At 42.8% G+C, this 27,263-nt stretch overlaps 1 protein-coding gene across 5 annotated transcripts in view; it reads right to left on the bottom strand.

The window, feature by feature from the left end:
- Znf462 (zinc finger protein 462) overlaps positions 1-23,960 on the bottom strand; it is a 137,292-nt gene extending 113,332 nt beyond the window's left edge. For 3 of the 5 annotated variants that reach the window (XR_013343442.1, XM_026391108.2, XM_026391114.2), the window contains exon 1: positions 20,765-20,978. The gene's annotated coding sequence lies outside the window, so the exon portion shown is untranslated. Of the gene's footprint in view, positions 1-20,072; positions 20,116-20,764; positions 20,979-23,896 lie in introns of those variants that run through there. The other 2 variants (XM_026391109.2, XM_026391112.2) reach the window with 2 other exon arrangements.
- Between the last annotated feature and the right edge of the window lie 3,303 nt (positions 23,961-27,263).

Genomic DNA, 27,263 nt, shown 5'->3' with positions numbered 1-27,263 from the left:
ATTTTACTTGGGGTCAGTAGCAATTTCTTTATATTTAGAAGCCGACATAATACAACTTCCCTTTATTTTTGTCAAATGTATTTATTTGAAAAAAAAATTGCATCCAATCTAATTGATGAGTGACAGATATTCTGCTGACATTGCCTCTACTGTAGGAGACAAGGGACAGGGCAGAGAAGGATGGGGGTAGTGGTAGTGGAGCACAGTAAGTAGCCTGCCACTGAGATGACATTTCCCAAATTTAAATCACTCAGTATACAGTACCCTTAAGGTGCCCTAAAGGTACTAAATTCCTGGGGAAGAAAAGAGGAAAGCCTATTCCGTAGCTCCAATTATTACCAGCTGCAAATATCAAGTTCTGACAGCAACTCTTCCCTTTCCTCCTTCCTGCATGGGGCTGCTTCTTCCTCCCTTGCTTAATGACACTGTATTCAAGGCCAGTGGCTCCTACATCTGGCTTCTGAAAACACACCTTCTAAGCTCCCACCCTAAACCTAAGGAATCCCTCTCCTGTGGTGGAACTTAAAAGTCCATTTTTAATAAATCCCTTTTTGTTTCTAAGTTCTCAGAATTCATTCTGGAAGATCAACCAGGTTTAGAAATCACTGCCCATACCACAGTTTTACAGTCATTTTTAAAAGGGGATGTCCACCCTCCTGCCGCCACACAAACACTTGAGGTTCCTCAAACACTTTTTTTATGAGCAATGAAGAGAACAGAACAACTTCCTCCACCGCCACCCAAATATCCAGCAATTAGCAGGCTAGACCCACAGATTCTTCACATTCTGAAGCTGCTAAAACAAACACTGTGTGTCTGGTGCAAAGTTTGCTCACCAGCCCCTATGACTTGTGTGGGCTTCCCATCCATCTAAATGAACGAGCCAGAGCTGCTGATTCCAGGTGAAATGATAAATAAGTCAAAGGAGCCTCAGTCTTGGCTCTGGACTCCATCCAAACTGCAGACAAAAAGATTTACTAATCCCTTGCATACAATATAAAAATAATAATACAAAAACACAACCACCTGCCATTAGCCACATCTAATCCAATCCTTCCTTGCAATGAAAATTTTACTTGGGGTGTTGAACACCAAACTCGGCCTCCCGTGCACCATAAATGAATTCATGGTACAGGCCTGTGTGCAAGGGATTCTGGGAAGACTCAACTCCTCAGAATGAACTGGGACGAAACATGATTATTAAAATCAAAACTAGGAAACATGGCCATGAGGAGCAAAGTCTTTTCATTTTTCCATCCATACACTATTCTGCCTTCACTGGGCCAGCATTAATATGGTCTCTGCTTCAGAAAGGCTTTGACTTTCCTGCTATTATCCTAGTCTTGCTTTAACACATACTTTATATTAGAATGCGTTCCAGGAAGCATATGGCAATAGAACTAGGTCAACCATTAACCAAATAACAGGAAACTGCTCTGCAGCGCACACCCTTCAAAAGCTTGCTTAATGAGCTGGCTCTTCAGAATATGTCCTTCAGTGAGGTTGGAACTAACAGGATCCATGGGTTTCTTTAATGCTGCAAGGTCACCTAATACCTAGAAGGCTTCTGCACATACTAGACTTTCAATGGTCTAAATCATTCAATTGAAATGTTCAAGAACTAAAAAGTCAAAGGTGAAGAAGGATGTTTTCTGAATCCGCCTGACTGTCCTCAAAGAACATTGACTATTATCCTGGTTCTATGGCTTCATTCTTCCAATTCTGTTACATTGATAGGAAACACTGCATCCTCATCTTTTCTTTCCATATCACCAATTTACTCTATGAAATATATGTCACAATCCACTTGGACTTAATAGGTCCAATTCACTCTTAGTTTCATATAAAACTATACATGTGTTTCCTCCATGAACAACAGCCTTGAATCATTGACTACTCTTGGGTTTGAATCCCCAATGTTTCAGACTCGATTCTACAAAGTCCACCTTTAAAATGCACGGAAGTGTCAATGAGGATCATAATAGTAAACTGTCATTCTCAAATTAAAATCCTTCCAAAATTACCAACAACCCAACTCTGCATGGCTTCTTCAACCTAGATTGCCATCTGGACATTCTTACTACCAAAATGTATGTAATATGGACTTGTAGAGCTGGGCAGTTTCCTTTGAATGGAAACTTAACATTAAACTCTCATCTTTAAATTAGAATCAGGGCCAAATATTCACTCATCAACAATTAAGAGTGTTTGTCTAATGATGTTTGGAGTAGCAATCACTGCTCATTTTGTTTCAGAAATCTAGGAATATTTAGGAAAGAGAAATATTTGGAAGCAATGTCACCTTTTAAAAAATGCTAGGTTTGGTTTACTGAACCAACATATGTCTTTTGAGACATCTTTTCTAGACACTATGCAAGGCACAAGATACAGGTGAACAGGGGGACCCTGGGCCTGCCTTTCTGTGGCTTCCAGTCTCATGTCTGTTCAGTAACTGACCTGAAACAAACCAGTGGTTGGCCTTCAAAGTTCATTTGGCCAAATTTTAACTGGTTAAGGTCTTTTTCTCTGAAAACAGCCATCAGGTTTTCATTGAGCACCAACATACTAGAAGCTAGTACACTGGGCTAGAGGTCAAAGAAAAAGAGAACTCTCAGAGACATTAAAATTGTTACGTCTTTTGAATTTTGGATAACTACATGTCTTACTTCTGTGCTATTCTTGGAAAATTTCAGGTTTTCTTTTAAAGGAGTTGGTTGTGTAGCAATAGTCAAAACAAAAAAAGAAACCAGAACCTCATCTAAGGAATTTAATAAATAATCTATTACAGAATGTTCAAGATAGTGCAAACAGAGGTTAAGGTACTTTTTTTCTCCTTCACCAGATTTTGGAGCCACGTTTCACAGAGGGACACACCGGCTTTTAGAAGTCACTATATAATAAAAGATACTGCTCAGCCCCAATAGCCGAGAAACAAAAACATTTGTCAATCCCAACAGTGCAAGCTTCAAAGAGTCCCCTACTGGGGATATCACGAAAACCTCAAGGGTATTCTGACCCCCAGATCAGAAAGTCACTGTTGAACGGTGCTCTGCCCATAATTTTATAAAAACATAAGGATGAGAGGAAAGGGAATTAGTATTTTTTATATCCCCACTATATGTCAGGCTCTGAAACAGAGATTTATATTCATGATCTCATTTATTCCCCACAAGAACCTTACAAAGCAGATTTCTTTTCCCAGATAAGGAAACTAGGATCAGAGATGACATGCTTCTCTCAAGGTCACTCAGCTACTCAATAGCTCTGAGGTCTAGGATCCTTGCACCATGTTCAACAGCCCCTGCTGCAAGGCCTTCACTGGCCTACCAACACTGATAGCAAAGGATTCCCTTACTCGTGGCCTCCCTCATGCAAGGGAGTCATGGGTTCCTCCCTCATATGAGTGCACACTGCTCACATCATAATCTCCAAGACCCTTGAAAGATGGTCTAGTGGTTCTCAGAGTGCACACACTGCCGATGGCATAGGTCAGGCCAGTTCAGACTCTTTAAGATACAGAGCAAGATGAAGTCAGTGGGTCCTCATGCCAATTGCTCTCATCCTTATTCATCTGCAGAAGCATGCCAAGGCCTGCCTGGAATGATGCAGGAAAGGGTCACCATAGCTGATCCTATACCCCTCCAGCTTGCTATGAAATAAAAGCTCAGTGCTGAGATAGGCTGCTTCTTGAAAACCTGCCAATATTGCTTCATAGGAATCAAAACTCTTAAACTAGTTGCATCCATCAACTTCAGAGTTAAACCAAGGAGGTCTAAAGGTTAAAGGTCTCAGAATCTGTGGACCCAAACCATCCTGGCATCCACATCCTCCATTCTGCCCACTGGGCATTCCTTTTTAACTCACAAAGGAATCCAAATGCTTTTTTTTTGTTGTTTTCCCATCAGTCTGAAGTTCTGACTACTGACACATTTAAATAGAGAAGCACAGGTAAGTACCACAGTTATGAAAGGCCCATCTTTTGCCATTCATAAAAATGTACCCCGACAACCACTCTTTCTATTCCAGCAGCTCCACAAAACTCACGCAAGAAAGGGTGGGATTGCAGAAATGCAGAGCTACTTAACATAAACAAACACAGAGTCCACACTGGGGTGAGGAGAGGTGGCTAATTTTAGACGACTGTTTTCCTTCAGATGAATCGGAGCCTGGACCTCTCACAGGTTTAATGGAACCCTCGCACCTACATTTGACCAACTCAACCTCAAAGTTTTCTCAGCTATGGAAAACAAGTGGTGAAGCAGCTGAAAGAAGGAATTCATTCCTGCGCTGTGAGGTCCTCCCAGACAGACTGTGCCGTCGGCTCCAGGCCCTGGGCTGATGGGGCTGCACGGGGTGGATGCTGAGAGGATGTGAGCGCTCGGGAACATCTCAGGATGGTCAGGCTCTGTAGAGCTTCCACTGAGCAGCCTCAGAAGCACGTGATCGTTCAAGAGAGGATGCGAAAGGCTTCCCAGCAGACAGCAGAAATGCCGAGGGCACTTGATGATTACGGACAACTCGCTGGTCCCATTCCTAGGGAAGCTCTGGAAGACTCCACGCTTTGACTGCACACAGAACACAGTCTCTGATATTAGCAACCATCAAATACCGTGTTCAGTTGGTATTCCGAGATTCTGTGGGTTGCTCTCTCTCCCCTTAATACCACCACGAAGCCTGCAGAGTGTGGAGCTAAGTGTACTTGTCAACTTCTTCCCGCTCAAGCCAGTGAGAAGACCTGTTTCAGCCTGGTGGCTCGTTGTACTTGCTCATCAGCTTTCGGGTTTAACAAAGGAAAACAATCTACCCCTCAAATTGTAGAAGCTTTCTTTCCAGGAGAACTAGACAACCCTGATGGCTCTCTCCAGTTACATAGCAATTATGTAATTGCTAAGCTTCTGCAGAATCACGGGAACCATTCCGCAGCTTCTTACCAACTACAGCTGCAGCCCAATGTTCTGAGATGATTGCAGCCTGTGAATGGATGGCCGGTCTCAAAGCTGAGCACAAAGGGACATACAATGGGATTCCATCTCAAGCACAAAGATGTTCCTGCCTAATGAAGCCCTTTCTCCTCCTCCCAGTCTGTGCAGCAGACTCTTCCCTCTGCCCGCCCTACAAGTGTGTGGAATGTGGTTTACTCTGTTTATGCTGACAGGTTCCAAAAGAGGCAGAAAATCAGCTGAAGTTTTGCCATGGACCATGCACAAGGTAATCATTTAACACATAATGTGAAAGCTCCAGAAGAGGACAAGAGGCAAGGGGGGTGGAAAGCATCTCTCTAGGCTTCCTGCATTGGCATGAAATGACTGCTTCCCTTCCTTCTGCCAGCTCCAATCCTTCATGTTGACATTACACATCCTGTACTGTAGATCCACCCCCATGCTGCCGCTTGCCCAGCTGAATTATCTCCTGCGTCACAGCGGTGGTAACAGAACTGCTGGCTCGGCAGACCTGAGAGCACCATTTCAATGCTTAATGCATTCAGCAACTGGACACATTACCAGTGCGTCGGGGCTGGTTTGTGGCCCTCTTAGCAGCCATGCAATACTTGACCTAACCTTCTGCTAACCAGATGGTCTGTTTGCCTCTTGGGACCAAACCATTAAACTTTACTTTATTAAATTCTATCCAAATGTGGGGACAGTTTACAGCAGCGTGTCTGGTTCATCTCCAACAGGGTTGCTAAGATGAAAATGACCTAAAAATAACTGGAAACTCTACTTCACACCAACAGAGAACAAGATATTTTGGAGTAAATATTTAAAATATCTGCCAGATTACGAACCACAGCAGCACAGACTACATGGTTAGCAAATTATATCCTAAATACATACACACAAAGATGCAGAAGTGAATGCATCTAAACAGGAATCTGTTCACCACTCCCCTGACTCCAGGCTATTTTAATGTGGGTGAGGACATCCACCTCCATCATAATCACTTCAATTACCAAAACAAAGAGCCTAACACAACTCTGGTAGAGAGATCCCACTTCCCCTGCCTTTGACCACCTAGGCACACACTGCAGGTGTGCCTGTCTTCCAAAGGTGCTCAAAACTGTATAATGAATGAAGAGATGAACAGGCACATATTTCTTAACTATAACAGCATCCATAAAATACATCTTATGACAATGAAGACATTAAATGCTTTCCAACTCTATCATCAAGCCACAACTGCTAACTAGGCATGCAAAACCAGGCATCAGATGAATGGCAAGGAGCAAGCCATCTGCACCAGAGGCATTGGGTGGCCACTAATTCATCATTGCAAATGAACCAGAGGTGGCTATTTACTGGGCACCTGGCTGGGTGCTGGGTGTTTTACATATATTAGCCTCTTAGCCTCCTCCAGAAAGAATTCCATTCTAAAGATAGGAAACCAGCCACTAGGAGCAATTAGGAGCTTAACCCAAGTTCACAGAGCTGGGAGGTAAGTGGGAGGTAAGGGTGTGAATTTAATTCTGACTCCAAAGCCAACTGATTTTCTCGGTAGTCACAGGTAAGAAACAATCTTACCACAGGTAAAGAATTGAACATATATGAAGGTGAAGTCCCTAACCTAAAGGCTCAAGTGGAAAACCTTCCCACTCCTAGTCCTTAAGATGTCCTAGGGTGTTCAACCAGAGATATGAAAAAATGAAAAATTGTGCTCTATATGTGTAATATGAATTGTGATGCATTCTGCTGTCATATATAACAAACTTAAATTAAAAAAAAAAAAAGATCTCCTAGCTACTCCAGGCTTCTGGTTCTACTGTTTCATCTCATATTTCTCATTATATTGAGGGCATTCTGTGTTATAATAATTGCTACCACACCCATGGCTACATCTCCACTCTTTTCATTTGGGGTCCACCCTCTGAGACTAAAAATCTCTCACTTGGGAGAATCCTAGAGATTTAAACACCAGTAAATAAAGTGCACAGTTGCATGGTCAGTTTTTCTCTCCTCCTCAAACAGCTCTGGACATAATTTTTAAATGATAACTGTAAAGTTTTCATTAAAAAAAATTCTACTGACACCTTAATATATCTGAAAATTTCCAAAATGTTAAACAATAACACCACCACTTCATGGGTGATTTGCTTTAAAAGGTGAAAAATAAGTAGCATTTTTACCAAAGAATCACTTACATGTTCTTCATCTTTTTAATCAACATACCCATCACCATCATTCTGCCACCAATGAAGCCACCAATTAATGTTCTGTAGCCAAAGCCAACAAGGTAAAGTAAGTCCTGTTAGGTCCTACCAACACCATTCCACATTCTCCACATTTGAAATACCATCTACCCTTAAGACATTCTAAAATTAGCCTCCTTACTCCTGAGATCTCAGTGCATCTGATATTACAGTGTGTTAGTAAGACCAAGTGGACATAGACTGTTAAAAATATATATCTGCACAAAGAAAACCAAAGCATTTCTAAGCAAGGGTCCAGGACAATCCTTAAACTGGCTCAGAAATACCTTATATGAGTGAAGCAACAGAGGTATCCAACTTTTATATAAAACACAACCAGGATTTTCCTTGCAATAAAAAAATACTGTTGTCTTAGACAAATCATTTCTTTTCCAGAATGATACCAAACAATAAGAACAGTAATAACATCTTTCTTCCAAAAAGCTCAAAGAACTTCACATTTATTAAAAATTGTTCCCCTACAACACTCCAGGGAATATCTCTGCAAGGTGTGGATAGGCAACATTGTTAGCATGTAAATGCAATTTTCCAAGAGGGAAACAGCACCATTCTCAGGTCGTTTACAAATTCCTAGTGAACACTGCTGGGTCCACAATCAAATAGAACAGCAGCTCGGGCTGTAGCCACATCTATCTGTGATGGGCAACAGCAGCAAAGACTGCTCATCAGTAAAGGCAGGCACTCCAACTGGCAGAATTCAAAAACTGAGTTCAAGAACAAGGCCAAAATAATTAATATACTAACTGTGGATGAATGTGTCAAAGTCCTGGAGAAAAGTCTCTTCCTCAGTTTCTCCATCAGTGAGGAAAAAGAAACTATCATTTTGAGTGTCCATTATAAACCAGGACCCTTAAACACACAACATTTTGTAACCCTTTCATTTCTATAGAGTTATATTACTATCATTCACATTTTATTGGGTAGGAAATCATGGGGACAAAGAAATTAAGTGACTTATACAGGGCCACACAGCTAGGAAGGGACAGAGATAAACCTGCACTTGGGCCAACCCTTGGCCCACTCTCTTAATGAAGACCCCAACATAGACTGCATTTATACCCAGAAATTCAAAGAGACAACTACAAGTAGAAATCTGCACTCTTGATGTTCTAGCAAAAAACAAAAAAACGAGTGCCCAGAGATAACCTCTCTTCACACACACACACACACACACACACAAACCTGAATTCCTAGTTGTTCTTCAGACAGATCAACTACCCTGAAGTTTGCTAGGGTGTGTAAATTTTAAGTGCATTATTTTCCTATATAATTGCACATCCAAGAGGGAAGGCAGCCAAATGACAGCCAATGATTCCCAGTGTCACACTGACATATCCACTTCTGACACAGGTTGTTGTCTGGATTTCCTAGAAATCGCTGCCTCCATTGAAGATAACAGTAAACAACATCCCAAGCAATGACCTGTTCTCTTTGTGCTAGTAGAGGCTGTGAATACATTTCATCAATCTGGGGGTAATACAGAAAGTTCTCACTTCACAGTTCTCAGACCTTAATGATCATGTTTATAAGCCACTATCTTAAACACAAATGATTCTTTTTTTTCACTTTAAGATTATACCTTATAAAGTAAAAGATCGATTCAAATGAATCACATTAAAACTACTGGAAAAGCTCCACATGCTGAGGAAAAAAGCTAGACAATTTTGGATTCTTATGCTTCAAGATTTTTATCTGCTAATGTACTAATGCTTTTTCGGTGCATACTTGAAGCCTAAAACTTAAGAATCTATGTTTCTGCAGAAACCAACAAGAGGTAGACAGTTCACGCATGGTCATGGATAAGATAACACTGCCACAGATCTTCCTACCAAGGTAAGGACAAGATCATGGGAAGATGGCCAGAGGGGAAGAAGAAACAGGCAAGAGCACTTTGGAAACATCAGATGTTCACTGTTTCAGAGCTGCTTCAAATAAGATCACTAACATTTACCTGCGCTAGGGTCAATTTTGATAATTGTAGTTGACGTCTAGAAACGGGGTTATGAATATAATTATCATGAAGCAGCAATCGGGTAATCACAACCTAATTAAGCCCACTGACTAGATTATCTTGTTTCCCCCTAATAATCGCATAACATTTAACACTTGCTAATTTCAGGACCTATGGGTGATGTTCACTCTTTATTAACATGAAACACTCAACCATGGGTAGGCATGAACTCCAGGGACAGTCGACACCTGTTCTTGAACACCCCTTCACCTCTCAGCCCCTTCAAATTACTAATTGGAGGCAAAGTCATGGAGAAGATGGAGTAAACAGAACTTCCATGCAAGCGGAAGGGTGCAGTTCTGCTTTCTAAAATGCCTGCTGCTTTATGTGATCTATAGACTGTGCTTTTATACAATAACCAAGGAATCTATCTTTGAAAATGCGCTTTTCTCTTCCTGTCAAGATAATGGATGAATCCTCTGCCAGTCTTACATACATGATCTTCGTAAGTTTGCCTCCTTGTGACATGTTTCAAGGCTGCCTCACCTACAGTGCCTCTCACGATGGCCGTGCTCTCAAATCCAATGTCCTCTGCCCTGTTGTCACTACATCGACAATGACATGTTGACACAATTCACCTGGCCTTCTGCAAAGCAGTTCCGGAGGGCAACCTGGGTGGGTTTCTCTCCAACGAATTTGGAAAAAGATTGAAGAAACAAGTTGAAGACTAATCTTTGAGAAAGTCAGGTGTGAGGGTTGTTTTTAGAAGGCTAGGCACTACTGATGAGGGTCGCAGTTTATGCTCCATGGGGCTAAACAGAGTCTCCCCTATTCCTCTAAATTAGAAATTCCCCCCAGAGAATCACATGCTTTGGTACAGTTCACTTTATACTCTTAAACTATAGAGTTATTGTTTTCCTGAGACTTTACCCCATTAAAGTTATTTCATCTAAGAAAACAAGAGCTTTGTTAAGTTTAGTAGACAATGATATGCATGCGGTGAAAATGGATATGGCCTCCTCTGGTACACATTATGAACAGGACACGTTTATCCCCCTACAAGGTTTTGGTTATGGATCTGTCGGGGAACCAGAGATCAACTGAACAGATCCACAGCACAGCAAAGATTTTATAAAACCAACACTATTTGCCTCCTGGCTGAAGAATCTAGTCAGCATTTAATGCCTAACTACTCATTTGACAGAAGTGACCATCCTGGATATCTTAGGAGTATCTGGACCTACCTCTTAGAACAGCTTATTGCTCTTAAGGCCATTTGATCATCCATCAATAGCAGCTTTCTTACGGTTACCACAATGATTCAGGGAGAGGCAAATAAGACCAAAACATTCATCAAGTCCCAGGATCTACAGAGTACATGGGGATCACTAAAGGGGTGGGGTGACAGCACCACACTTTCAACATAATCTGTCCCATGTTCCACAAATGACCATTAGATAGTGGAACCAATTTTCAAATGTCTGTGTGGCTTCAGCGGACATTTTTCAGGCTTATAATAACCAAAGCCAATTTAGAGCACTGAAACTTTCAAAAAAAGCCCCTAAGAAAAAAAGCAAAACACTTTTCTACCTAAAAAAAAAAAAAAAAAAAAAAATTAAAAAAAAGTCACACCGCGTATCTTTCTGCCATAACAGATAGGTGCTTTTTTAAAAAACCCATGGGTGGGCTGGGGCTGTAGCTCAGTGGCAGAGCATTTGCCTTGCAGGTGTGAGGCACTGGGTTCTATCCTTAGCACCACATAAAAATAAACAAATTTTAAAAAGGCATTCTGTCCATCTACAACTACAAAAAACTAAAAACAAAAATCATGTGTATAGTTTATTGAGTTTGACATAATTTAAATTATTTTTTTTTCTCTAAAGTTTTGTTTTTCCTATCACCTTTTATAACTCAGAAGAACAAAAAGAGGGTACTATGCAGTAAAACACAACTTTTGTCAGGCTATTGCAATCAGTTGTATCTCTCATACCAACCAATATATTATAATTAATGTTCCATTATGTGCAGATTTCCTTCCAGAACACCAAGGATAAACTCCTGGCAACTGAAGAGATAAACCATCAGGAACATAAGCTATTAGCACACTAAGTAATAACCAAGGCCAGGTTCTACCAGCAGAGAGCCAGGGCTCTGGAGGCAGTCACCATTCATGTGAATCCCGGCTCTTCTACTTGCTAGTACCATGACCTTGGGTATATTACTTTACCTCCCTAACCCTCAGTATCCTCTATCATATGAACAGTCCCTGGTTCATACTAAATGTTAAACAAACGTTACCTAGTATGAATATTAACTGAGTCAATCCCAAGAGGGGAAATAGCATTTCATGGTAGGTCTGTGACATTCCTACTCTGTACTGAAGTTGGCAGAATTTTATGATGGAGCGATCATATTTATCCTCTATTGTTCTTACCTAATATTAAGCCAGACAATATTCACTGACAGCAGAAAGGGTAAGTTTTTGCAGCTGAACTCTGACATTCAAGTGAAAATGGTCTCCACACAGAGCCTCTTTCCAGTTAGCACTACTAAAGAAAACCAACAGGCTTCAGAGAAGACTATTAAAGATTGAAACCACTGAAGAGAAGTCTGGGTGGTATGTACTTGTTGAACTGAAACCTTCACAGATCTGTGGCTGGCATCCATCTCTGGCCATCTTTAGTCTGCAACCCAGGGTGCAAATTTTGTCCCAAAGGAAGGACTCCTGGATTAGGACCATGACAATCTAGATAAGAGTGAGTGGGGCTCAGTTGCTGACTAACTGATCATAACACAGAGGGATGATGTAATTAGGGATTAGAAAGGCTAAACATTCTGCACCGCAATGGCGTTATTTTGGATTTTAAAATGCTGGGAGTGGATTGACAGACCAGCCTGTGACGTTTGGCTCCAGCACCTGGCTTAATCCCAAACTGGACACCAGGTAGTAGTCATGATCCACTCCTTTCCTCTCTGAAATAAGCAGTCTTTGTTCTTTCTTCTAATACCCAGAGCATAGGTAGAGAAGCTCTATGGATAACCTTAGAGAGGACTATCACATTTTCTGCCCATTAATAATGCAGCTATTTTCTACTGTGCTCTATTCTCTACTAAGTTCATTTTCCAGGAAAATCTCCATGTAGGCCTACTTAACCAGTTCCCTCAAGTTTCCATCTTTCCTTTATCAGAAGGACTGCATTTGTAACACAGAAGTCATACAAATAGTCTTTCAAGCTCAATTCTCTTTTTTACAATAGAAGCTTACCAAAGAATGTGGGTCTGAGCTGGTCTTCATATTTCACATGCAATAGGTACCAAATTACAAGGTCCTTTTCTACTTGCTTTATTGTTTTCTTAAGAGCAATGCCTTACTTCTTCCTGGAGGCTCTTCCCAGTGGACAGACCTCCTCTATTCCGACTTGTCAATTATTTCCTTGCCTCTCTTCTTCTTTTCCTTTTCCCATCCAAGCAATCCCTCCTTCCAGCAAATTTCCACCATATAATTACAGCAATGCTTTAGCCTACTTTTCTGTTAGCTTAACAACCCTGTCTATTTTCTACTTGTGCTGATGCTACTGTTTGCTTTTCTGACGGGCTAATCCATGTATCCTTTCAAGGCCTGACTTCCCCTACCATGATAGCAGCTGGAGCTCTAATTCACAGGTGCCTTCCAAAGCTTTTCATTAGCAACAGAAATGAGATGGTTTAGAAACCCATTTCTTAATCTGCAGGTGAGTATTGGAACCTTTGTGCAGCAAACATCTTTCAAGTATCCCACATTGTGCCTCTGCACAATTATTTTCTGAGTAATAAGTACAATGTTATAGGCACATTTGCAGTGTTAACAGGGAGAATGTTCCCTCAGAGGAAATCAGCTTTGCCCCCCCACCTCTGGCATTTCCCAGCTTGAGAGAGAAGCATTCGGCAGACATGAGCAAACGGAAGAATAATGGCTTTTCCTCCTTCCGTCTGAATAGGAAAGAGAAGAATCCAAAAATTCGAGGGCCTTCACTTGTGCTCTGGTTCAACTGGCCAGACAAGGGCTTAGGGAGCGAGTTTGGCCTTCCCCAGCTGGGCTCTGTGGCGGATAAGCCTCTCCACAAATCCTGGGCTTAATTACTTCTGACACAGTTGTCCTGCCTGGGCCTCCAGCTCCTTTTGTGCTCCAACCAATCTGAATCCAAAGGTAAGTCTCTGCTCACTCACCTTGGGCAAATGCTTAATTTCCTACTAAGTGATCCTAAAACTTTTTAATCAAGATCCATTGGTTCCTAGTAGCATTTCCCCCACCTTCCCTTGCATGGTCTTTGTTAAAAGACTACTACTTGAAGGCCTAGCAAATAACTTCATGAATTATACACTCTTCATCTTCAGGTATTTATTTTTTAACAAATAAGAACCTACCAGCCCTCCCTTCGCCCCAAGGAGCAGGTTCTACCTTTTGAATGAAGTCAAGGGTAGATGTGGTCAGGCTCAACATAAGCATTTGATTAATACTCCAGAAGCAACATGAAGTGAACTGAACAAGCAAACACATGAAAGCAAGGAAATCAATACCAAAATACCCATGACCTGGCATGCAAAGACACTTTCCCTCCAAGAATAACTCAAGAAGAATCGGCTCCAGCTAGGAATTAGGAAAGAATGCTTTGAAGACACCCAGTAAGCTGCTCACCAGAAGCAAAGACAATGCATTTGTAGGTGACAATACCAGCACCCTCTCCCACCACATAGCTCTCTACCTCTTGTCTTTCCAAACCCTGGAAAAATCAACTTTGTGCTGCAGCCACACACCCAGAGACTTTAAAAACCATATGGATGCTTCAGCTGATGAGGACAGGAGGCCTTGGAAAGAAGATAAATTTTATGATAGCATTTCCAAGCAGAAAATGTAAATCCAAATCGCTTCCAATGGACTTCTCATTTATCAGTTATGCAGTTCTCCAGATAGAAAGTTCAAGGGGACAAAAAGATTCAAAAGAGCTTCCTAGTAAACTGCCAATGCAATCTAAATTCATAAAACTCCATTTTCCTGCACTTGGAAACTTCTCCTGGGTCTTATCAGTCCAGAAGACGGTTGAATTTAGGATTATCTTCTTTCCAATGTCCCCTCACTCCCCCCACCCCAACCCCAAACTTTTTTTCTTCTTCCTTCAGCACTGGCATGCAAACCATGCTGTTTTAACTTCTTTCCTGTTCTCCCAGTTCTTCTGGAACATTTTATTTTCGACAGTCAACTCATTTGGAGGAGTGCCACACTGAGGTTCAACTGTTTACAGCGTTAACTGTGTTTCTGCCAGAAGTCCACCTCCAGCACCACCTTCTCCAGTCTGCCTCCTGGAGTACGAATTTATGCATTCTTTTGGAAGAAGCTTAGAAAAATGTGGAAACTTACAAATATCACTCATCCTTCCTTACAAAATTACTTTTGCTTGTCCAAGGGGAGACAGAAATGGAAACCTGTTTCACCCTTCCTATGGTGCTGCCCCAACCCTCATGGCTAAATGTTGCCTGTGTTGTTAAAAGTCATTTTAATGATGACTTCATGTATACCGAGGAAATGGGAAAGAGTTAGCCACTGGTCTGCAAGAGTGAATTGGGCTCCAAGAAGATACATGGAGGGCACATTTTTGAATGAGTCCCGAACACTGGAAAATCACCAGTAATTGTTTGAGACTGGATTTCACCCTCTCAGCCATTCATCAGTATTACAAAATGGCATCTCTGAAAGAAGCCAATTTAAATCTGTACCACGTTGCAAAATAGATCCTCAGAGTCCAATTGTGGGCACTTTTGTAAGTTGCAATAGACCCAGACAAATTTCCAAAGAAGGGCATTTGAAAAGCACTTTCCAGTCCTGGATGATGGAACAAGAGAAAAGAACAGGAGAAAGTAAAAGAAAGCACAGCTACAAACCCAGTAGCTAAAGCTTGACTGGAAGTCATAGGAACAAAATCAGCCTCTGGATCTATGAATGAAACACTGCCCAGCCCTGGGTCCCCAACATGTTCAAGTCAGCTAACGAAAATCCACACCCAGGTCCCACTGGTGCCGGACTCTCAGGGAGCCTTGGGCCTTGGAGAGAACCGCTGTTTCACAACCTCACTATCAAATGCAGTTGGGGTAGTGGAAAGGGCACTGGGCTGGAGTCAGCCGACCTGTGTTCTAGGCCTGGCTTTGTTACAACTGAACTTTCTGACCTTGTACTAGTCACTTCATGTCTTTCTGCCAGTTTCCTCTTCAGTAAAATGAGGGTGGAGGGAGGATATTTGAAGTACATTATTTCTCTTAGGCATTAAAAAAAAAAAAAAAAAAAAAAGCTTCTAAATTGGAAGTTGCCTGATAGTATAGTATTAAATACCTAATATTCCTCACTTATAGTGTACATGTGTCATTTTTAAAAAATGACTTTCATGTTAATTTCTACTTCAGAAATAATATTTTGCCTATCATCCCAAAATCTCCACTTATGCTCCCTGCTCCCTAGAGCTCTTCCATTTTACACTAAATGCCCTTCCCACCCCCCCACCCCTTCTTTCTTATTTTTTTAAGCAACCTTCCCCAAACTAAGACTTGTGCTATTAAAAGAGCTTAGAACTTCCCATTTCCTTGCTAGGGCTAAAATTAAACTGTCCATTCCTTAGGGCCCAACATAACATCTGCCAGATGTCTTGGCATATCATACAAGGAGAGGAATTTTCTTTTAGCATTATCTACTTTCTTCTCTGTTTTCTCATAATCAATTAATAGGTCACCAACACCCAGCTAATGTTTCTTTCAAAGCCATCAATTCTCTAAGTATGTGAATCTCACAAGATGCTTGCCTTCACAAACACATGCATACACACACTCACACACACACACACACACACACACACAGACACACACACACAAAATTATCTTTCTGCTCACTGGATTTTAGCAATAGACCCTGTAAGTACCTTCTCCCCCACTCCTTTTGAATTTCTATAGTTGCCATATATAGACCACCCAGTTTCACATTCACATCAGATCCTTTGCAATCTGAGTTCATTATTTATATACTTCTTAATTTGTGACTGGAGCATTTTGAAATCATATGTCTGTTCTCTAGTTGTCAACTTAGAACATTCAACACAGCTTTGTCAATTCTCTATCCCATGGCACAGTGAAGTCTGAAAAGGCACACACCACAAAAAAGGTAAGTAAGGTTACCTTTAACCAAGAAATCTGAATATCAAACAACTCAAGGCAGACTAGACCCTATTAAAAGTCCATCACACGTAAAACAGGACTCCATCCCAAGGCAACTTTACCATTGCCTTCTTTCAAGAAAACTGACCACAAGTACTCTAAAGCCCATTAGTACAGTGGGATTTTTTTTTTTTTCTCCTACTGTCTTCCGGAAGACTCATTAGGAAGAATAGATATAGTTTTTTTTTTTTTCCTTTAAAAGTTGTCTAACTCCAAGAGTGGGGGGGTGGGGGGAATCAAGTCCTCAGGGAATGCAGTCAATGAATGAGATTGATATAAAACAATATGAGAATTACTATGGAATATGAAGATCCAACAAGAATCTCTTGCATGGCAGTATTCATGACAGCTCACAAATATTTCTTCAGAATGATTTTCCTTTGTGATAAACTAAAGCTATGGCAAAAATTTGCATAATGAGCCTGGTGAACTTGAAGTCTCAAAAACAAAAAAGATCTTTGAGCTTTGAGAGCAAATGAGTATGTTCAATTTGACACTTCTTATTTCTCTCATGATGGTTTATCCAAAATACTTGTCTCAATCCAAGTATGTTATGTCTAGAAAATTTCAAGAAACCATGCTTTTAAATATTATGGTGCTTGCCATGTTGAGAAAGTACAACAGACATGGATATGCTTCTCAGGTTACCAGTTAGAACATATTCTTGAACTTCAAAATGCTTATCTTAGAGACCTGACTTTTTCTCTCCAAAAAAGCTCAACTCCAAGACTGTCTATGAAGACACCAAAACACTTGCTCGCACAGTAAAAAATGTGGTAAGTCAAACTGCTGAACTGGCACTTTGTCATTCTTTCTTCCCCACTGAAATAAGTAAATTAACCACTTGTCCTGCTATCAACAATGATTTTTTTTAAAAAAAAAGAAAAAAAAAGGATGTTTGCTTCAAGATCAACATATAATGTATTTATGTTTTCATAAACAAATATAGTTAATTAGATGTGTAATTACTTTCCCAAATAACTGTCTTTATTCATTGCATTTGAATTTCAAGTTTGAACATGTAGCATCCATATGTGCATTAGCAAATGTAAATATAACAGTGACAACATTCCACTTAACAAAACTAATGGATATCATCAAAAACCAACATTCAAAAATGAGGGAATTAGGGTATGATTCCAGGTAAAATTTTTCCAAAGTGCTCTAGGTTTTTAATAAAGAGGCAGAGATCTGAACAGAAGTATTTTTGAATGAGCATACACATCAATTGAAAATCATACATCTTCATCTGCACAAACAGGGTTTTACTTCATTGACCATGGACAATTATCATCTAAAGAACCATGTATTTCCCCTCTCCTTTCACACCCCTCAGAAGAACAATAACCCTCAATTAATGACACAACAGTTTGGTTTGAAAAATGGGATGTTGTCATATATAGCACTGTGCATTTACTGAGTGACACTGTTACCAGCTACTCAACAGAATATAATTACATCTGGAAACGAAAATCACTTCAATATGCACAAAAATGCTGTAGACACAAGGAACTTCACACACAAAAATCTGATACATAATGAGAAAGCAAAGCAAGAAAAAGGCTTGTGCAAGTCGCTCACCAATGTGTTCCTTATTTTTGTTGAAGCTGGTACCTTTCTGTATCTCTCCTCAGTTGAAAGCAAGGTCCAATTAGCCCCCTTAGATTATATTAATTGGGTCTGAATCTCCTCCAAGTTTCCCTTCCACTGTGGAGCCCTCCCTCACATATCTTCAATAGTCCATCTAAAATTCTTCCAACATCTTCCCTCATCCTCAAGATGGCTACCTCACCTAATGGAAAAGCAACATCTTCATGGTTGGCTTTTTTAAATTCCTGAAGCATTTCAGGATTTAGTTCTTTACTTGGGTCAATTACACACATTCTTTAGAACTAATCTGTGAAGAGGTCCAAATCAGTGAGTGTGGACTGGGGTATAGAACTGGGTTCTTTTTTCAAAACATCCTCACAAAATGTCTTCCTACAAAATGAATAAATTCCTCCAATTAAAAAAAGGTGAAGATACCTGGACATAAGGTTTTCTCCACTGACATAATTTGTTTCCATAGTGACATTGTTAAGAAGACAAACTGATATTCCTGAAGACTTGCAGTCCTTGAGAACACAGGGGGAAAGAAAAAAACAGCAGAAGGAGAGGGAAAGGGGGAAACAAAGGAACTAAAAGAAGGCCTAACATACAAATGGATCAACCTGAAGAGAAATGTAGACCCTGGAGAAACTGCTGTTAGTCAGACAGTCTTAGAGTTCCTCTGAGATCTTGCAGGAATTTTATTTTTTTTCCACAAATCAACTCATACCAGACAATAAAGTCTTGCGATGCATCAAACATGATGATAACCAAGCCCCACAACTCAAAAAAATCTCAGCCTGGGGCCACCACCATCTTCACAAAGAGGAAATAGCATTTCCTGGTGACTTTAAGGAGAGCTGGAGAAGCCTAAAGTTGTGAGAAGACCTCAGTGGGAAGGTTTCAGGTTTTGCCTTGCTTTTGCTGAAGAGGGTCAAAACCCTTCAGGTCCACTCAAAAGGAGGAAAAAAAAAAATCCAAAAGTTTACTTTAAAATGGAAACAAATGTCTCAATAACTTGTGAAAGCACTCCTCTGGTGGGAGAAAAATCTGAGGAACCCTTAAAAGCCCTCATTTCTTTGCATAATGAATAGACAGTGAGGAACACCACCAGGTTTCCCTCTGGAGAGCAGGAGGAGGAGGAGGAGGAGGCTTGCCAGCCATCACCAACAGAGCTTCAAAATGGAGACATCCATAATTTCATAAACACTTCTCATCTCAGCTTTGTCTCCTGGAAACCCGCTCTCCTCCATTTTCTGATGGAGTTACAACCATGACACGGCTTACCTGACTCAGTTCCCAGCTCTCAACCAAACTAGTCACTTCCTCCCCAAACCTGCAAGCAACCTCCAGAAACAAAACCAAAGCAAACCAAACAGCCAACACAGGCACTCAGAGGCAGCCGGGAGCCCTGGGAGAAAGCCCCAACTGGTTGGTCTTTCCCCATCCCAGTCGCGTGCTTAAAAATGAAACTTTTTTTTTTTTTTTTTTTTGGTGGGGTTGGGGAGGAATATAAAAGGAACTCCAGGCGGCCTCCCTCCCTCCCTCCCTCCCTCCCTGTAGGTTAGAAGCTACAATGAAAAGAAAATGAGGGTTCCTTCAGGAATGGTGAACAGCCTGGAGAATGAACGTGAGAAGGAGCTTTGTGTTTTGGAGTCTGGACTGGAACCAAAGCAGACAGCTTGCAAATGGAGGACAGGGAGATAAAGAAAGGGAAAGAGAGGGGCTGCTCCAATGGGGGGCGGCTGCGGCTTCCCCTCGTGCCTGGAAGGAGGGCAGACCCCTGGGAACCGCACCAGGAGTGAGACGCCCCCCCAGGCCCCTGCCTTCCTTTCTCCCCGCCTCAGAGGAGAGCCAAGCGTGTGTAATGGCTTCTCCTCTCCAGAAACCGTTGTCCTCCACCAGACGCTTCTGAACCCCCAGCCTGGAGACAGCTCCTCAGCTGCTTCTCAACCTGCGCCCCCCGCCCGGCCCGGGCCCCCGGGTCCTCGCCTCTGTCCTCACCAGCAGCAGTAGCAGCAGCAGCAGCAGCAGCCACCCCCGACACATCCCGACCCCGCATCCCAACTTCGGAGAGACAGAGAGAGAGCCAAATACCTGAGGAAGAGGGGGGTGCCAATCCGCACGGCTTTGCCATCGGGCGGGGGACAGGCAGACAGAGGGGGAAAGGAAGGAGAGGGACAGAGAAAGAAAGAGGTCAACCCGCTCAGGTCGGGGCCGCTCGCTCCGAGCGCTCGCTCCTCTGACCCTCGCTCGCTCCCTCTGGCTCAGGCTCAGGTCTCCTGCCTCCCGCCCCCCGCCCCCCACTCCGTCCCTACTCCTGTCCCCACACTCGGAGCATCCGTCCTGAGCCTCCAGCTCCCTTCTCACTCATCTTTCATTTTCTCTTCTCTTCATAGAACTACACGAAATTAATTAAGCCACAGCGCTCCGCTCCCCCCCCCCACCCCCAGCAGAAGGAGCAGCCAGCAGGAAAAGCACAGCCACCTCCACTGCCACCACCACCACCTTCTCCTCCTCTTCCTCCTCCTCCTCCTCTTCCTCCCTGGCTTCTCCTCCTCCTCTTCCTCCTCCCCCTCCTGCTCTCCCTCCTCCCCCTCCTCCTCCTCCTCTCTCTTGCTTCTTCTCCTCTTCCAACAGCCAGTCCATGCAGGGGACTTCCTCTCCTCCCCGCTCCGCCAACCCTCCTTGGCCGAATGAATGAGCGCGTTTGTGCCTCCACCGCCCGGCGCTCTCCTCCCCGGAGCACTCAGACCACCCGGAGGTGGTGGTTAATTGCAGTAACTTACAGAAGAAGCGTCCCGGCGCCGGGAGGTGCTTCGGGTTCTCCAGCCCCACCGCCTCCTTATCCTCTTTCTCTTTCTCCTCTTCCTGCTCGGGTTATTGTTGTGGAAGTTGTTTGGGAGTCTCATGTGCTTCTGCCGGGTCTCAGCAATGGAGGATCGCCATCTTCCCTGCCTTCCTCGGCTCCTCAGACTCGCTGCAGCTGCAGATGACCTGAGATATCCGTCTCTCTCTCTCCCTCTCCCTCTCTCCCTCCCTCCCTCTCCCTCTCACTCTCTCCCCTCACTCTGCTCTTCTCTCTCCTCTCCTCCCTCTCCCTCGCGCTCTCTCTCTCTCTCTCTCCTCTCTCTCTCCCTCCCTCTGTGTCTCTCTCTGAATAATGAGCAACCAGAGGGAGAGAGAAAGCAAGACAGAAAGAGAGAAGGAAGACAATCTTCTCCTGCCACACAAAACGCCGGAGCACCAGGGGGTGCGCGAAGCCTTTCTAATAACAACAACAACGTGCAGGAGAGAGGAAGGGGAAAAAAGAAAGAAAGAAATGAGGAAAGGGCTGGGGGGAAAGGGGGGAAGAATTCTCCAAGAGCTGGAGAAGCGCAAAAGGAGAAGCTGGAGGAGATGCTGAGGCTGCGGCTGCTGTCCCCCCTCCCCCCCCCCAACCCCAGAAGGAGGCAAGGTGGTTGCAAAGTTAAGGCTGGGACATTGTCTTTGTCACTCAGAGCAACACAGAGCCAGGCCAGTGAGATGCAAGAGGAGGAGGTGGCGGTGGCGGAGGAGGAGGTGGTGGTGGAGGAGGAGGAGGAAGAGGAGGAGAAGGAGGCAAAGGAGGAGGAGAAGGGGAAGAGGGAGATGAGATGAATAAAGACCTGCGGAGAAGGCGGTGCAAGGAGCGCGGCCGCCGGGCCCGAGGCTTGCGCGCTCGCGTCCCGGAGGCGCCTGGCAGCCCTGGCCGGCAGAGGAAGCCCCCAGTGAGGACCCTGCCCTGCTGCTCATAGCGCTCCCACCATCAGCCCTGCCCGAGGCGCCGAGCCCGGGCCCCTGAGGGTCCCTCACTTGCATCCATCTAGAGGCCAATCTTTGCAAAGAACATACATGGAGAACTGGAGGTTGCAAGTCTAAACCCAGATCAACCACGTGGGGCTTTTTAATTCCTTTCCAGTTTGCGGTTTGAGTATCTTCAGTGAGAAGCTCAAGTTGTCCATTACTGGCACGTATTTTGAAGTCCTCTCCCCCGAAATAAAGGCTTGGTGTGCGTTTTATTTATTTCTGATATGAATAGGGTGGGAGAATAAGGGAGGGAAAGAACCCATCATTCTGAGCCTCGGAACCACCGCTTTCTTTTCCTAACTTGTGAAATGTTTTGACGGCGCACCGAAAGGAAAAAAAAAAAAAAAAACCTACTTAAATAACTTTACACCTTCCAGCCCCGCGTTGTTTGCACTTTCTGGCTGATCATCTAAAGGCTTGGAAAGTAACAATCAGCGCTCCTAATGATAAGGTGTCATGGTGTTGAAGACAAGAGAGCCAAGATGAAGCTTTCACACCTTGAATTTTTATTTAGTGTAATTTCCCCCCAAATCGTTCTGAACTATCTCTTTTTGCAAAGGAGTGGGTTTCCACCACCTTTCTCCCGGGTCGAATGTCTTCTAAAGCTTTAATTTGACCGGGGGCGGGAGGTGTGAGGGGGACTACAGTATCAAAAAATCAATGCAGCAAGTCAGGAGCAATTGAAGTTCAAGGGCATGGGCTGGTTGTACCATTTCTATTTCTCAGATCCTCGAGTTGGACATCAACAGCCTCGGGAGAGAGAAACACGCAGCGCGCGGGGCAGAGACCTTAATTAAAGTTTCTTTTGTCCGCGTCTGAATTGGGGGATGTTGCTGGATTCCATTGCATTGAGGAGCGCGCATCCGGTGAAAGCGCGGTGTTGAGGATTCTAGGCAAGACCGTCCTCCTTAACATTCGCCCCCTCCCCGCCCAGCCAAACGGTCCGGGCAGAAATACCCTTAAATCCATACAATAAAGGGGGAGGAGGAGACGCGCGCGGAGTTGGTTCCCATCGGATAGTGGGGTTCCATAAGCAGATCTAAATCGTCCTTTTCCAAGATTTTCCGATTGTATATTCCTGGGCAGACTCTCTCACCCTGAGGCACGATTTCACCCGCTTCCAGTCAACACTTCCTGCCCTTTTCTCCTCCCACTCACATTGAACAGCTCGGGAGCCCTAAAAGGGTGTTGATGGCGGGGGGTGATAAATAAATAAATAAATAAATGACACTACGCGTGCGGTGGAGAAGAAAGGAGGGGGAGGAAAGGCGAGGAGAGGGAAGGGAAAAGTAGGGAGAGGAGAACAAGGAGGAGAAAGGACACGGGCAAAAGGGAGACGGGAGTCAAAGAAAGAGAAAAGAAGAAAGGAGAGGAAGACGGGGAGGCTGCTCTCCGCACGAAATGATCCTGGCTTTGTGCAGAATTGGGAGGACTCCCCTTTCCAGGTGACCGGAGGGACCTGGGGAAGTCCTTCTGCCCAGAGCTCCTCCCCACCGGGACCCCAGGGGTGTCTGAGCTCTGGTCGCCGCTCCCCCATAAATTCCTCGTGGCAACCAGAGGAAGCGCGCCAGGTCTCCGCCGTCCCTTCAGTGTCCCGGCTGATAATTTACCTCTTTGTCTTTAATAAAAAGCTGACTTTTTCTGTCAAGCTCCGGCACCGAGAAAATAACAATCGTATTTCAGGCGGAAAGCTCCTATTACTGCGGGGGGGGGGGCGGGGGGGTTGAGGATGCGATAAAAATGTTCATCGACGTGAAGGTACCTTCGGGGTTGGCTGGGGTCGGAAGTGCTAAGATGGGGGCCGCCCTTCCCCCGGGGCGTAGGAACCAGGCGGTGGGGAGGGAGGAAGACGCGACGAGGTCAGAGGAAACCCTGGGTTTCCAAGGCTCCTGGGGCACCAGAGGGCTTTCCGCAGTCGGGGAATAAGCCCTGGGGAGGAGCCTTTCGCGAGAAGGCGAGCGCGCCCCAACACGCCTCCGACCTCGTAAACCCACTTGGCAAAGACCGGGGAAGCCGCTGGCGGACCGACTGCGGTGAACTCAAGAAATTAACCTGCGCTACAATTAAACGGGCTGCCGCCCTTTCAGACTCACCTCGAGCGACCGAGATAGAGAGAGCTCCCGAACCGGCCGCGGGAGGACCTGGCTCCACCCTCCCGTCCCAGAAGAAGAGGACAAAAAGGGGAGATGGACTTGGAGATGGCCCCGCCCTTCAAACGCTCCAATCCTTGGAAACCAAACCTCCTCTCCAAGCTTCCACGTCTAGAAGGGACAAAGACAGCGAGGAGGTCCGGAGACTGATGGGGAGATGGTGGCTTTCGGGCTTCTGGTGTGGGTTGTTTGGAGGAAAGGGTACAGTGGCTAATTTTCCATCCCAAATAGGGCACCACGGGATAATCTTTAGAAGATAAGCTCGATCTTCTGCCTTAGAAGCAAAATGACTCCTCAAAGCTGGGAAGAAAACTATTGCAAAACTCCCGTGTAGTCCTGCTTTTTGAATGCAAGGCAAAAATTTTCAATTGATGCTTCCACACGCATATTATTTTCGACTTTTAGAAACCATAAGTACCTTAACTGGCCAACTAAAATAACTGAAAGAAATTAAAACATAAGGAGAGTGGGCTTTTGGTTGTTGGTTTTTATTTGGGGGCAGGCAGTTTCTCAAATGATTGGAAAGTAATTGGATAAATGAAAGATGGGACGGAGAAGGAAAGCGCTGTGGCTCAAGGTTTTAGTGAAAACCTTAATAAACTTGGCACTTAAGTAACCGTAATTATGCTTTGCCATTAGCAGACCATTTAGATAAGCAGGAGAAAGTTCACACCTCCTGCTATTTCATTCCCCAAGAATATTCACAAAGATAATGCAAACCTAGTTGGTGGGTTATCTTCTCCATGAGGAGAATGAATGTTCACATTTTTTAATTAAAATGAAAACGTAGGTTTTATACACGGCCAACAATGTGAAGGAAGTCTCACAGGGACATGTTGACTCCTTGAAATCTACCATTTGCTACTGTACCCTATGTCATTATTCCCCAGAGTCATATGGGGTTTCAAGTCTTTATTAATGTACCAGGGAATAAGAATATGTTGGAAATCTGGACTTTCTTCTCCCTTATCATAGGTGACTGGCATACAGACTCTTCATAAAGAGAAATTATGGCTCATCAAAAGAGTGACTTTATGAGCATTAATAGAATAATAAATCTTGCAATTTTAGTTCAAGAAATAGTGAAGTCCTATAATCAGATTGACCCATGCAAATATGATCCATTTACTTGCCCAACACCAGCAGGTTAGGGATAGTCTATAAATCATTTTGGTTATTAAAGCCTTAACATAGGAAGGCACCCAAATCTCTTAAAGAAAAATATATATGGAGGTGGGGAGAGGAGGTTCTACCCAACCTTCAGGAAGGACTCATGGAAAAACATGAAGAGTTGGTCCAGAGATTCCACTGGAAATATAAAATTTGAACTGAAACAAGAGTGTATAAATGTTCTAATGTCGTTGTTTCAATTTTTGCATTCTCTCATATTTAAAAAGTCCCCTTGCTTCCTGAAAACTATCCCAAAAAAGAAAGAAAGAAAAAGAAATCTAGTTGGTAGCTCCACTTTCTAAATTCCAGCTGGAAAATTGTTCAAGCTGATGATTTTAGCAAAGCAAAGAGTAGGTAATAGAGATTATGCCTTTTTCAGAAGTTTTAATTATTTCATCCTTAAACATTTAATCATATTATCAGCCTGAAAACTGGTAGAAGGATGGTAAGTTCAAGGCCAGCCTCAGCAACTTAGCAAAACCCTGTCTCAATATAAAAAAAATTAAAAGGGACTGGGGATGTACCTCCGTGGTAAACACCCTTGGGTTAAAAAAAAAAAAAAAAAAAAAAACATTGTCACACACAGCTTATTAACTTTTTGCATTTCCCTGCTTGTGTAAAAGTCCTTTTCTGGGCTGGGGCTGGGGCTCAGTGGTAGCACTGGCATGTGTGAGACACTGGGTTCCATTCTCAACACCACATATAAATAAGTAAAATAAAGGTCCATCAACAACTAAAAAAAAAAAAATTTAAACTCCTTTTCTGTGCAATTCAATATTGTCTTTTTACTATTTGAGTTTATGATTTGAATTCTTGAGATCTTTACTCATATTGGAAATTATTGTCTTCAAAAGGTTTTTCTAAAAACCTTTTATATATATATATATATATATATATATATATATATATATATATATATATATATATATATACATAGAGAGAGAGAGAGAGAGAGAGAGAGAGAGAGAGATATTTAAACATATGTCACTAACTAGTGTCCGTGCCTCAGGAGAAGGGACTAAATAAAGGAAGACAAAGGTAGATGATTCCTGATTCTGAACAGCTCTCAAAGGAAGAAAAACTGCAACAACTTATATTAAACACACTCTGTTTGAATCTTTGTATATATACCTTTGGATACCTAAGAAGATGTTTCAATACTATTATTCTAATATTCAAAAAGGAAGTCTCTGTCCCATAGGTAGAAGTTAAATTTACAATTCTATCAAGCCAGTTACTATACTATGAAACATAATATCTTTCAACCATTGAATATTTGTTTAACATCTCTCTACACTACACCACCCTCAGAGTTGAATACTGGGGATTCAGAGATGAATGACAAACCATGAGTCAAAATTTTGATCTACTTCATGAACTAACTTCCAAACCACATTTCTTGGCTATAGAACTTCACATTTATTTTATTTCCTCAAAAGCAACACAGGAATTGGCCCAATGAGAAGAATTTGATGAATTTAACCACTTCTGTTTCTACAATGGAGTTACACAGGAGTGATATTTTGTTAAACTATTTGGAGTTTTTTTTTATTATTTTAAAGCCAATATTTTGCTTTAATTCAAATTTAGCATTAAATTCTTACTGAAAGTGATCATTTTAAAATGCAAAAGACCTGGGTATATAGCTCAGTGTTACAGTGCTTGCCTTGTTATGGGCAGCCCCAGCCTCTATCTCCAGCATTGTAATTAATAAATAAATAAATAAATAAATAAATAGAGAGAACGACCTCAGATCAAGTATGGTTAGATGAATAAAAATTCTGAAGAAAAGAATGTGCTGGAAGATTGGCCATTTGTAGAGGTATCCTTTCCAGAAGACCACAATTTCCAGATTCCTGCTACTTATATTCAAATTGAAGCCCAGAGAGGGGAAGTAACTTGGTCAGAACACCAAACTTAGTCACCAACAGTCAAACCCATAATCAGCATTTCCATGGCAGTTTCTTCAAAGTTATCATTTTCATACCACCCTCAAAGTTCCTTTTTTCTTTTCTCTCTTTTAACATATTTCCATAGTACTTGTTAATTACTTAACAGATACACATTTTTAAATCAACTCTCAAAAATTGTAAATTCATTGAAAGCAATGATATCTGTGAAATCAAGATTTGATGGAATA

This window comes from Urocitellus parryii, chromosome 4 (genome assembly GCF_045843805.1).
Source record: "Urocitellus parryii isolate mUroPar1 chromosome 4, mUroPar1.hap1, whole genome shotgun sequence".
Classification (NCBI taxonomy): Eukaryota; Metazoa; Chordata; class Mammalia; order Rodentia; family Sciuridae; genus Urocitellus; species Urocitellus parryii.
The sequence above is the reverse complement of the archived record's forward strand: the minus strand, read 5'-3'. Positions and strand labels throughout refer to the sequence as shown.